The following is a 13,438-nucleotide window of genomic DNA, read 5'->3' on the forward strand; positions in this document are numbered from 1 at the left end:
GTTAGCCTGACCAGGCAGTGGCGCAGTGGATAGAGCGTCGGACTGGGATGCTAAGGACCCAAGTTCAAGACCCCGAGGTTGCCAGCTTGAGCACGGGTTCATCTGGTTCAAGCAAAAAGCTCACCAGCTTGGACCCAAGGTCACTGGCTCAAGCAAGGGGTTCCTCGGTCTGCTGTAGCCCCATGGTCAAGGCACATATGAGAAAGCAGTCAATGAACAACTAAGGTGTCTCAACGAAAAACTAATGATTGATGCTTCTCATCTCTCCATTCCTGTCTGTCTGTCCCTGTCTATCCCTCACTCTGACTCTCTCTCTGTCTCTGTAAAAAAATAAAAATAAAATAAAATAAAATAATACAATGTTATACATCAATCAGATCTCAATAAAACTGAAAAAAATTAAATTATTTTTATTACAAAGGCACTTCAAGCTTGTAGGAACAAACTAAGCAATATCCACATCCTCCAGCCTCACCCTCCTATAATAATCAATATTAAAAACTTGTTATGTACCTAATTCTATCCTGATACACACATACATACATACATACATACATACATACAATTTTTGTTGGTTGTTATTTTTGTTTTATTTTTGTGCTTTTCAAAACAGAAATGGAAACATACTATGTATAATTTGATTTTTTAGTTTACCATATCACTTGTCCAGATTAACTAATGTGGCTCTTTTGATAATCTGCTTAATGTTAAATATATAATAATTTATTCAAATATTTTCCAATTGATGGTTTTTCAGAAAGTTTACATGTTTGTGCCTCTATAAACAAAACTATACTAAACTAAATAAAATGGTAGGATTTTTTGAGTAGGTTTCTTTCCAAAAAAAGAAATTATAGCAATTACATTCCCACAATAGTGCGTGTCCTCTTTTCCTTTATCCTCAGACCAGTGAAGATATTGTTCCTTTTAATCTTCGCATACCTATTGGGGAGAAAATGGATTTTCATTTTTGTTTTCATTTATATTTTTCTAATTACTGGAAAGGGCATATTTGCTATGAAGTTTTAGCCACTTACATTCCTATTCAGATAATTGCTTTCATATGTTTTGCCCATTTTTACTTGAGTTGTCTTTTATTATCAGTTTTAGAGGGTTTTTAAAATACATAATAGAAATACTGGCCCTTTGTCAGGTTACAATTTTTTTTCCAGTCTATAATTTTTTACAAATGTCATTGTATGTATATTTTTAGTTTTTAACATTTGGTATACACAAATTTATCTAGCTTTTATTTTCTAAAGTGTAGTTCTATTAATTTATATTAGTTATTAACATCTAGAGATTTAATCCATCTGGAATTTAATTTAGCATAGAAAGTAAAGTAGGGCTCTGTTTTCTTCCAGATAGATGGCAAATTATGCCTGAACTATTTAAAATCCATCATTTCCCCACTGAGCTAACTGGTTATTTTTGTCATTTATTAAGTTCAATATATAGAGTTTTTTATCTGTTCATCTACTATTCTATATATAAACATATCCATGGATATATTTATCATTTCCTATACCAATATACTACTTCTCACTGTAGCTTTAACATAAATTTTAATATTCAGAAAGGAAAGTTGCTGCAAAAAGTCTTCTTTTTCAATAATTTCTTCACTCTTCTCAAACACTTATTATTCCAATAATTTTTTTAAGTGAGAGGAAGAGAGATAGACAGACTCCTGCATGCTCCCCAACTGGGATCCACACCCTGTCTGGCACCCTGTCCAGAGCTGATGCTTGGACCAACTGAGCTATCCTCAGCACCCAGGCCAACATTCAAACCAATCGAGTCACTGGCTACAAGAGGGGAAGAGAGAGAGAAGGGGGAGAGGAGGGGAAGAAAAGCAGATGGTCACTTTTCATGTATGCTCTGACCAGGGATCAAACTCTGGACGTCTGTACACCAGGCCCATGTCCTTTCTATCCACTGAGCCAACCAGCAAGGGCCTATTCCAATAAATTTTAAAATCATTTTTTCTAGTGACAAAATTTCTTAAATAGCTTTTAATTAAAATAGCACTAAGTATATTAGTTGAGAAATTTTCACTTCTTAGTGTTAAGTCATCCTACCCAGTAACATTACTGATTTCTCTATTACTTTAATATTTACTAGTGACCTTTATAATAAAATTAAATTATAGTCATATATAGATCTTGTATGCTTCTTGGTAAATTTATTTTTAAATATTTTAGAGATTTTTATCACTATTGTAAATGAGATTTTTTTTACATTTTAACTTTCTACTTGTTATTGATGCTATAAATAAAAGCTAATAATTTTTGTATATTTTTCTTTTACTCAGAAACTTATAAGCTATTTTACTAATTGTAATGGATTTTATTGTAGTTTTGAGTTTTATGCATACGATTATATCATATACAAATAAAGATAATTTTAACTATATATATTATATATATGTAAAATGTATTTTCTTACATTATTGCAATAACTACAGCTCCTAAAACAGTGGTTAATAATATGATAATGACAGGCATGACTATCTTACTTCTAATTTTAATAGAAATGCTTCAATTTTTCATAGTTTAATATTATTTTTTTACAGTTGCCTTTAAAGAATTGGTTTTTAACATATTTAATCTGTTTCCTTCTATTTATATTTCAACCTGTTTTATTTTAACTAGGAATATCTGATGAATTAAATCAAATATCTTCTTGGTAATTATGTACATAATCATATGGTTATTCTCCATTAACCAGTTCAAGTAATGACTCATGTTGATAGAATAAATTCTGCTTTTGATTATGGTGTGTTATCTTTAACTTATTGCTAGACACAATTTGCTATTTTCATTCAGACTTTTCCTCTCTGTATTCACGACAGAAATTGATCAAAGTATAACCAAAAATGTCCTAAGTATTATAGCAACTGGTTAGGAGTTCATTTATTTCATTTGTTCAAATTACATATAGTCAAATTATACGCACGCGCGCGCACACACACACACACACACACATACACACATATACACACACATACACAGACACACACTTTCTCTCATATTTAACTAATTTTGGCTTTTCTTTTTATTGTTTCACATGGCCTACTTTTTAATTTTGTTTTTCTGGTTCCTAATTTTTAAAGTTAAATATTTATTTTGCTAATTTTTTACCTTTTTTTCTTTTAATTTTTCTTAAGTGAGAAGTGGGGAGACAGAGAGACAGACTCCCACAATCGCACAGACTGGGATACATCCAGCAGGCCCTCCGACAGGCAGTGGGTGCTCTCTGCCCATCTGAAATCTAAAATAGCTCGCAACTTGGCCTGTGGTGGCACAGTAGATAAAGTGTCGACCTGGAACACTGAGGTCGCTGGTTTGAAACCCTGGGTTTGCCCGATCAAGGCACATATGGGAGTTGATGCTTCCTGCTCCCACCCCTTCTCTCTTTCTTTCTGTCTCTCCTCTCTCTAAAAGTGAATAAATAAAATCTAAAAAAAGTTTAAAATAGCTCAGCAACGAGCTATTTTAGTACCTGAGGCAAGGCCATGGAGCCATCCTCAGCATCCTGAGCCAACTTGCTCCAACCAAGCCATGGCTGCGGGAGGAAAAGAGAGAGAAAAAGAGAGAGAAGGGAGAAGGGGAGAGGTGGAGAAGCAGATGGTCACTCCTCCTGTTGCAGACCAGAAATCAAACCAGGACGTCCATATGCCAGGCCGATGCTCTACCACTGAGTCTACCAGCCAGGGCCTTACCTTTCGTTTTTAATTATAAGACTACTCATTTTAATTACAGACATATAATTTTAATTACAAGAGCAATTTTCCTCTATATAAAGATTTAATTATATATTAGGGTTAGGGTATGAAATAATCTTTTATTATTTAATGATTTGTAATATCAGTTTATTTTCCCTTGGATATGAAGTTATATTTTGAAATGATGTATATTTGTTTCTCCAAGTATTTTTGGTATTTCTCTTTTATATTGTAATTCTATATATGGAATAAGCATGGAGTTTGTTAAAACATCCTCTTTTTTTATTTATGGCCCTGGCCAGTTTGCTCAGTGGATTGGGCATCAGCCTGGCATGTGGACATCCCGGGTTCCATCCCCAGTCAGGGCACACATAAGAAGTGACCATCTGCTTCTCTCCTGCTTTGCTCTCTCTTCTCCTCTCACAGCCAGTGGCTCAACTGGTTCGAGCATCAGCTCTGGGCACTGAGGATTGCTCAGTTGGTCTGAGCATCAGCCTCAGGCACTGAGGATAGCTTGGTTGATTCAAACATTGGCCCCAGACAGGAGTTTCCAAGTAGACCCCAGTCAGGGTGCATGCCGGAGTCTGTCTCACTATTTCTCCTCCTCTCACTTAAAAAAATGAGAGAAAGAAAGAAAAGAAATTTATGAAGTTTTCCTGTGACCAAGGGTATGACAGCTTTAGAAATTATTTAATAAGTACAAGACAAAAATACATTCTATTACTACCTATCATATTTTTATTCTTGTGCATGTCTCTCCTATACATATCTATTAAATTAAGTTTTTTCCTTATATTTGTGTTTGTGTTTGAAATAGTGCCTGATACCATTTTCTATCACATAATATCTCTTTTACCTAATCAATGCTTTTGGATTGAAATTCCTCTTTTTCTGATATTCTTAATGCTGTTCCAGTTTTATTTCTCTTTCCATATGCCTATTGTATTCTCATCCCTTTATTTCAATTTTTCTTTAAATTGATTGTTTTATTATGCTCTTATCAATAAGATATGATTCAATCATGGTTAAACCCCAACCCTCACTGACAACTCCAATTCCAGAATAGTCAAGTAATCTCTTCTAGAACCCTAGAACCCTCTCCTCCAACAGAATATGACTATAAACTCTGGACAAAACAGTTAAATTAAAAAATTATTTTTAAAACATAAGAAAAAGAAAAACAAGAGGAGAATGAACCAATGCAAGAAGATTCTGGAGGGAGCTGACAGTTGAAAGATGAGAATGTTTTGCACACCATGTTCAAAGCACATCCATGTTCATAATATTCACAATAGCCAATAGGCAGAAACAATCCAAAAGCCATCAAAGGATGAACGGATCAACAACGTGTGGTTTATCCATACGATGAAAAGCATTCAATTTGAGGACCAGAGAAAAAACAAGATTTTTTTTTTAAATGAAGAAAGCTTTGGCCCTGGCCGGTTGGCTCAGCAGTAGAGCATCGGCCTGGCGTGTGGAAGTCCCGGGTTCGATTCCCGGCCAGGGCACACATGAGAAGCACCCATCCTCTTCTCCACCCTTACCCCTCTCCTTGCTGTCTCTCTCTTCCACTCCCTCAGCCAAAGCTCCATGGGAGCAAAGTTGGCCTGAGTGCTGAGGACGGCTCCATGGCCTCCACCTCAGGCACTAGAATGGCTCCAGCTGCAATGGAGCAAAGCCCAGATGGGAGGATCATCATCCCCTAGTGGGCATACCAGGTGGATCTCAGTAGGGCGCATGCGGGAGTCTGTCTCTCTGCCTCCCTGCTTCTCACTTCAGAAAAATACCAAAAAAAATGAAGAAAGCTTCAGGGAAGTATGAAATAATAACAAAATGGTTAACATATATGTACTTAGAGGGCTCAATAAGGAAATGACAAATCCCCTGTCCATATACAGTATCCTTAGAATGGATAGTCTCACATATGTCCTTTTTCATATGTCCTCTTCCACTCTCCTAGATTTTCCTGAGATTGTTTAAAATTCTTGATTCCACTATTATTACAATGTTTTTCTTTTAAAAGAGGTTCTCAACATTAGTGGCACGTTAAGTTCACCAGGGAGCTCCCTCCACCCCAGAGATTAATTGATCTTAGATGCAGCCCTTCCATTTTATAGTTTTAACAGCTACCCAGGTGATTCTGATGTACATTCAGGGTTGAGGCTGACTGCCAGTACAGACCTTCTTCCTGTTCCTCTTGGGGAAAACAGCTCCCTGGGGCCTGCCCCCAAGCTCACACTCACTGCTCTGCCTAGGTGACAGGCACCTCTGCTAACCACTGCCCTCTGCCAGGACTAAGGGCAGGATAGAGGTGACTGAGAGGGTTCCACCTGCCATGTTGCTCCAAATCAAAGCTCAGAGCCCCCTGCTGCAGCTGGAACACCCCTCCTAGGGAGGGCCCTGAGAGCCTCACCCACCTTTGGCAGGTATTGGGGCCTTGGTTTCCTTCTTCAAACTAACCCTTTTTGCTTTCCATCTTTCAGGGATTCTCCTATAGTTTCTGGTCCTCAGACTGTACCCTCTCTGGGTTGCCTGCAAAGTCATGAGACAAGGGGCTGAAAGGGGAGGCTTCAGCATCATTTTTAACTGGGAGGCCCTCCAGCATCTAATTATTTGTTCTTTCTAGAATTCCTGTCATTCATATATCAGGTCTCCTGTGTCTGACTTCCAGACTCTGACTTTCCCTCATGATTTCTATTCAATATTTCTCTGTGTTTCAGTTCATGTCTGATGTATTTCCTCCGTTGATCTTCTTGAGTTACAATATGGGCCTCAATGGTGTTAATGTTCTTTGTTGTTCATCTTTCTGTTGTAAATGAGGAAATCCCAGAACATCTGTTTCTCACACATTCATGTATTTTACAAACCTCATCAACATTTTGTCAAGTCTCCCTCTGCTTCTTCCTTTCACGTTCCTTCATTTGAAGGTACCTGAACCATCTGTTCAGTTTGGTCTTCTTCCTTCAGGTGACTGCGAAGTACTTAACTTATTGAAATGGTTTTGCCATCACTCAAAATTGCTTTCAACAAGAGCCCATTAATCAAACCAGAAAATGAGTACTGAAACTTTTAATCATAGGTCATTTTGAGTCAAAATCTGTATTATTCAGATATATTATTTGTGTGTTATTTATCAGACTTGCATGTGTCCTCAGAGAGAATCCATCTTTCACTAGAAGATATAGCCATGAATCCAACAGAGAGATGTGAATCTCTTTTGAGTAATGTCGGTGCTGCTGGTGAAACATCAGAACTTTCTGAAGTGATTCCCATGAGGACAGCACTCACTGGGGTGTTCAAATCTGACACTAAATAGTCAATCCCAACAGCATTCTGTAAGTGTAATTTTCTACCATTATCATAACTGAACTTTACCAGTTAGGAGAAAATCTCTTTATAGATATAATTGGATAGTTTTCATTGGTATCTTAACAATATACCCTTGACTAAAATAATGCATGAAAGATATAAAAGATCCTAGTGCTTCTTTGCCTATTGATGACAATGGTATAGGTTATCAATCATAACTTCAGTTATTTGCTTTAAATGTTAACTTGGTCATAACTTTACTTCTTTCATTTCAATCTAGCCAAAAATGACATGTAATCAAAAATTTCAATACTCATTTTCTGGTATGATTAGTGGACTCCCATTGAAAACAATTTTGAGTGATGCCAAAACTATTTCTTTTTTTTTCTCTTTAATAAATTTTTATTAATGGTAATGGGATGACATTAATAAATCAGGGTACATATATTCAAAGAAAACATGTCTAGGTTATTTTGTCATCAAATTATGTTGCAAACCCCTCGCCCAAAGTCAGATTGTCCTCCATCACCCTCTATCTAGTTCTCTGTGCCCCTCCCCCTCCCCCTAACTCTCTCCCTCCCTCCCTCCCATGTCCTCCCTCCCCCCCCCCCACCCTTGGTAACCACCACACTCTTGTCCATGTCTCTTAGTCTCATTTTTATGTTCCACCAATGTATGGAATCATGTAGTTCTTGTTTTTTTCTGATTTACTTATTTCACTCCTTATAATGTTATCAAGATCCCACCATTTTGCTGTAAATGATCTGATGTCATCATTTCTTATGGCTGAGTAGTATTCCATAGTGTATATGTGCCACATCTTCTTTATCCAGTCTTCTATTGAAGGGCTTTTTGGTTGTTTCCATGTCTTGGCCACTGTGAACAGTGCTGCAATGAACATGGGGCTACATGTGTCTTCACGTATCAATGTTTCTGAGGTTTTGGGGTATATACCCAGTAGAGGGATTGCTGGGTCATAAGGTAGTTCTATTTGCAGTTTTTTGAGGAACCACCATACTTTCCTCCATAATGGTTGTACTACTTTACAGTCCCACCAACAGTGAATGAGGGTTCCTTTTTCTCCACAGCCTCTCCAACATTTGCTATTACCCGTCTTGTTGATAATAGCTAATCTAACAGGAGTGAGGTGGTATCTCATTGTAGTTTTGATTTGCATTTCTCTAATAACTAATGAAGCTGAGCATCTTTTCATATATCTGTTGGCCATTTGTATCTCTTCCTGGGAGAAGTGTCTGTTCATGTCCTCTTCCCATTTTTTTATTGGATTGTTTGTTTGTTTGTTGTTGAGTTTTATGAGTTCTTTGTAAATTTTGGATATTAGGCCCTTATCTGAGCTGTCGTTTGAAAATATCAGTTCCCATATAGTTGGCTGTCTGTTTATTTTGCTATCAGTTTCTCTTGCTGAGCAAAAACTTTTAATTCTGATGTAGTCCCATTCATTTATCTTTGCCTTCACTTCTCTTGCCATTGGAGTCAAGTTCATAAAATGTTCTTTAAAACCCAGGTCCATGATTTTAGTACCTATGTCTTCTTCTATGTACTTTATTGTTTCAGGTCTTATATTTAGGTCTTTGATCCATTTTGAATTAATTTTAGTACACGGGGACAGGCTGTAGTCGAGTTTCATTCTTTTGCATGTGGCTTTCCAGTTTTCCCAACACCATTTGTTGAAGAGGCTTTCTTTTCTCCATTGTGTGTTGTTGGCCCCTTTAGCAAAGATTATTTGACCATATATATGTGGTTTTATTTCTGGGCTTTCTATTCTGTTCCATTGGTCTGAGTGTCTATTTTTTTGCCAATACCATGCTGTTTTGATTATCGTGGCCCTATAATATAGTTTAAAGTCAGGTATTGTAATGCCCCCAGCTTCATTCTTTTTCCTTAGGATTGTTTTGGCTATTCGGGGTTTTTTATAGTTCCATATAAATCTGATGATTTTTTGTTCCATTTCTTTAAGAAATCTCATAGGGATTTTGATGGGAATTGCATTAAATTTATATATTGCTTTGGGTAATATGGCCATTTTGATTATATTTATTCTTCCTATCCAAGAACAAGGAATATTTTTCCATCTCATTGTATCTTTTTCGATTTCCCTTAACAATGCTTTGTAATTTTCATTATATAGGTCCTTTACGTTCTTTGTTATGTTTATTCCTAGGTATTTTATTTTTTTTGTTGCAATCGTGAAGGGGATTATTTTTTTGAGTTCGTTTTCTAATATTTCATTGTTGGCATATAGAAAGGCTATGGACTTTTGTATGTTAATTTTGTATCCTGCGACCTTACTGTATTGGTTTATTGTTTCTAATAATCTTTTTGTGGAGTCCTTCGGGTTTTCGATGTATAGGATCATATCATCAGCAAAAAGTGATAGCTTTACTTCTTCTTTTCCGATATGGATGCCTTTTATTTCTTTGTCTTGTCTGATTGCTCTGGCCAGAACTTCTAGCACCACGTTGAATAAGAGTGGAGAGAGTGGACAACCCTGTCTTGTTCCTGATTTAAGGTAGAAAGTCCTCAGTTTTATGCCGTTTAATAGGATGTTGGCTGATGGTTTATCATATATGGCCTTTATCATGTTGAGATATTTTCCTTCTATACCCATTTTGTTGAGAGTCTTAAACATAAAATTGTGTTGTATTTTATCAAAAGCCTTTTCTGCATCTATTGATAAGATCATGTGGTTTTTGTTCTTTGTTTTGTTGATATGGTGTATTACGGCCAAAACTATTTCAATAAGTGCAATATGTTCTAGAAAAGTAGTTTGCAACTGGAGATTCCCGTCACCTACTCATATAGTTTTATTAATATCTAGGTATCTAGGACATACTTCCAACTTACTGAATCTCATTACTTGATAGTCTTGATATATTCCTACCACATATGGTAAAAATACGCTTAGCATTCATGGTCTCTTATATAATACATATACTTGGTATACTTGCAGCATAGTATGTCTCTAGGTGATTATATCAACATTTTTCCTGTATTTATCCATTTTTATAAATAACATATAATGTTTGCTGTCTTCTTTGAAAACAGCCTCTATAATTATGTTTGTAGATATTTGTCTAAAATTTTCTTAGGTTAACATTTTATTTTGTTTTGCATGCCACAGAAACAACCAAATTTCTTGTCAGGTGCATTTCTTGTTACAATTCTCATCAAGCCTTGCACATCTGAAAATTATCCATAATAAGCTAACCACAATCATTTCAGGTCTTTTGTCCATCCACAGATATACTCTTAGCTTGTTGTACTTTGATGCTTCCCTAAGAGCTTCTGCAATCAGCTACAGGCCAGAATGGTTCCTTTTCCATGTATAACGACTTCTCGGGGCCCCATGGAAAAGGACTATATGTACGTACTTTGGGGTATAGACTTCTGATGGCAACACTTAAAAGAACTTTCAGGCCGTACGAGTAGACTAAGTCAGGATTTCCAGAATTGTCATTGAGGAGCAGGTGGGTTCATGAGACTACTACCCCCAAATCCCCCCAGATCTAGTGAAACAAGGATTACCGTATTTTTCCATGTATAAGACGCACCTTGATTTGGAGGCCCAAAATTAGAAAAAAAAATGTATTGCATAAAGTTATTGAACTCAAGTTTTATTCATCATAAAATTTATACAACTCTTCATCACTGTCAAAACTCCCATCCATTACTTGTCCTCATCTGTGTCTAATGATGAATCACTGCCTTCAACAATGAGTGCAAAAACAAGTGTAAAAAAGCAGAAAATTCAAGTAAAAAAAATCTACAACCACTGTATAAGATGCACCCAGTTTTTAGACCCCCAATTTTTTTTAAAAGTGTGCGTCTTATACATGGGGAAATATGGTAATTAGATTAAGCAAAGAAGAAAGAGAAAAAACTCATGGACACTGACAATAGTGTGGTGACTGGCAGGGAAGGAGAGGAGGGCAGGTGGAGGAGGGCAGAGGGGGACAGACGGTGATGGAGGGAGACTTGACCTGGGGTGGTGAACACACAGTGCAGTGTACAGATGATGTGCTACAGGTGACGTGCATAGCTGAAACCTGTATAATTTTGTCACCTGAAAAAATTCAATAAAAAGGAAAAAAGAATTAATTACACAGGATTAAATTGATGAGGGATGATGGTAGTTTCCATTTGGAATATTGTTGATGTTATCTAATGTTCTATATTCTGGATATATAAGGAAGCCCTCTGTCTTCCTCCTTAGGCTTCTTATAAATCATAACTATGTAGTAGACTCTGATTTTGTACATTGAAATGTTTTCAAATAATATTATTTCTGCCTGAACCCTCCAGAATTTAAAAGTTATTATTAAATTCTTTTACTTTTTATGGCAATATAGTCATTTCCCTAGGCTCAATAAGAATGTGTGTTCTTCATTACCAGGGTATAATTGGAAACTGGTTATGCAACCAAGGCCTAAACTGGAGTGTGGAATTAAGAATTATACTCAAGCCTGACCTGTGGTGGCGCAGTGGATAAAGCGTCAATCTGGAAATGCTGAGGTCGCCGGTTCAAAACCCTGGGCTTGCCTGGTCAAGGTACATATGGGAGTTGATGCTTCCTGCTCCTTCCCCTTCTCTCTCTCCCCCTCTCTCTCTCCTTTCTAAAATGAATAAATAAATTTTTAAAAAAATTTTAAAAAAAGAAAAAAAAGAATTATACTCAAAAAAAATAAAAAATAAAAAAAAAGAATTATACTCATTTAATCAGATATGACCAGATGCCTGTAAAGAGCCGAGCTGGACTTTATGGAGACAAAGTGTACACACAGCCTTCTTGGGAAAACTGGCCTGGTGCTTGCTCTGGTACAGACTGCCAAAGACAAGAAACATTTTCTAAAAGCAATAATGCTTCTTATGGTGCTTCTTATCATTTTATAAGCATACGTTTGTACATAATTGTCAAGAGTGTCTATTTTTAGCCTTAGCAAGATTAATTTCCTTGCTGACTTTTCCACAATGTTGTTTACTACGAATAGACACTGTGACAAATAATATCGCTTCCATAAATCATCAAGTGTCTGCCTTCCCAAAGGATACTTGAAGGACTTGGCCCGTATGCACACATAAACACCTACAAACCCAAGCAGCACTGATGGCACCAAAGGGTTGAGCATGCATGTGCCACTGATTGTGGGAGTGGCTTCATGCAAATCACCTCGGCCATGTAGACTTTGAGAGCCTTCTCCAGGAAGAGAAGAATCTGGGTAGAATGGCCTCTTAGGTCCCTCTATTCCAGGGTTTTAATGCCATGGCCACCCCTTTCTTCCACTTAAAGGGAATTTCACATAATACGATAGTACCTAATTACAAATCAGACGGGATCTAAAAACAGGGATTCAATATTTTTAAGTGGGTTATGATGAAACACAGCAGAAGCTGAAATAGATTTGCATATATTAGTCTAGATGCATCTCAAAACAATATTTTTTTAAAGCAAGTTGCAGAACATTCTAAAAAATATGATACCAATTTGGCATTAAAAATAGAAAACAACATATGCATTGCTTGTGGAGTTAAATATATCTTTTCATAAATCATTGTTTTGTTTTTTTAATCCATAATGTTGGTAGTTCCCAAGGAGGGAGAGAAACAGGGATAGGGAGAGAAACAAAGTGACTTATAGTTTGTCTGGAATGACTGCCCCTCCTAAATTAGCAAGTTTATTCTCTACAGAAGTTAAACCAGAGGGAATCTGACTTCCTGGTCATGAGGCCAGCTGAAGTGGGGAAACATACCCAGGACAAGAGAGTATAGATGAGAAATCCACATCTTGAAAGGGAAGACCCTCCTATCCCCCTACCCAGTTTGCTCCGGAACATTGACAGCCAGATTTACTCCCAAATTACCACCATTACCACCATCACCACCACCATCCTCACTTCCATCACGGCCATCATCACTATTACCACCACCACCACGATCATCACCACCAGCACCACCGCCACCACCATTATTACCACCACCACCATCCATCCACTATTACCACCCCATCATCACTTCCACTGCCACCATCACTTCCACCATTATCATCACCTCCTACATCACCACTATTGCTATCTTCACCACAACCACTACAACCCAAAGGTGGAGGATTGCTCTCTGGAGAAGCTCATCTAAACCAATATAAAAAGTCCACAGTCCTGGATTCCTAACAAAAAGTCAACAGTTCATCTTTAATTGTCCTTCAGTGAAGCCCATCACACAGAACACTATAGCCACAGACACAAAATTTGCATTTAACTTTTTAGTACCTTGTTCTTGAATATGAACAGTCAAGGGTCACCAGACATCTGAGAAAACCATCTTACATAAAAATAGAGAAAACTGAAAAAAAAATAGAGGAAACTGAACAGAAAAAATAACACAGAATAT

The 13,438-nt window shown here is 36.9% G+C and overlaps 1 protein-coding gene across 2 annotated transcripts in view; it reads right to left on the minus strand.

The window, feature by feature from the left end:
* SH3BGR (SH3 domain binding glutamate rich protein) overlaps window positions 1-13,438 on the minus strand; it is a 52,773-nt gene that overhangs the window by 14,058 nt on the left and 25,277 nt on the right. The window lies entirely within an intron of this gene.

Source organism: Saccopteryx bilineata, chromosome 2, assembly GCF_036850765.1.
Source record: "Saccopteryx bilineata isolate mSacBil1 chromosome 2, mSacBil1_pri_phased_curated, whole genome shotgun sequence".
In the NCBI taxonomy this organism is placed as follows: domain Eukaryota; kingdom Metazoa; phylum Chordata; class Mammalia; order Chiroptera; family Emballonuridae; genus Saccopteryx; species Saccopteryx bilineata.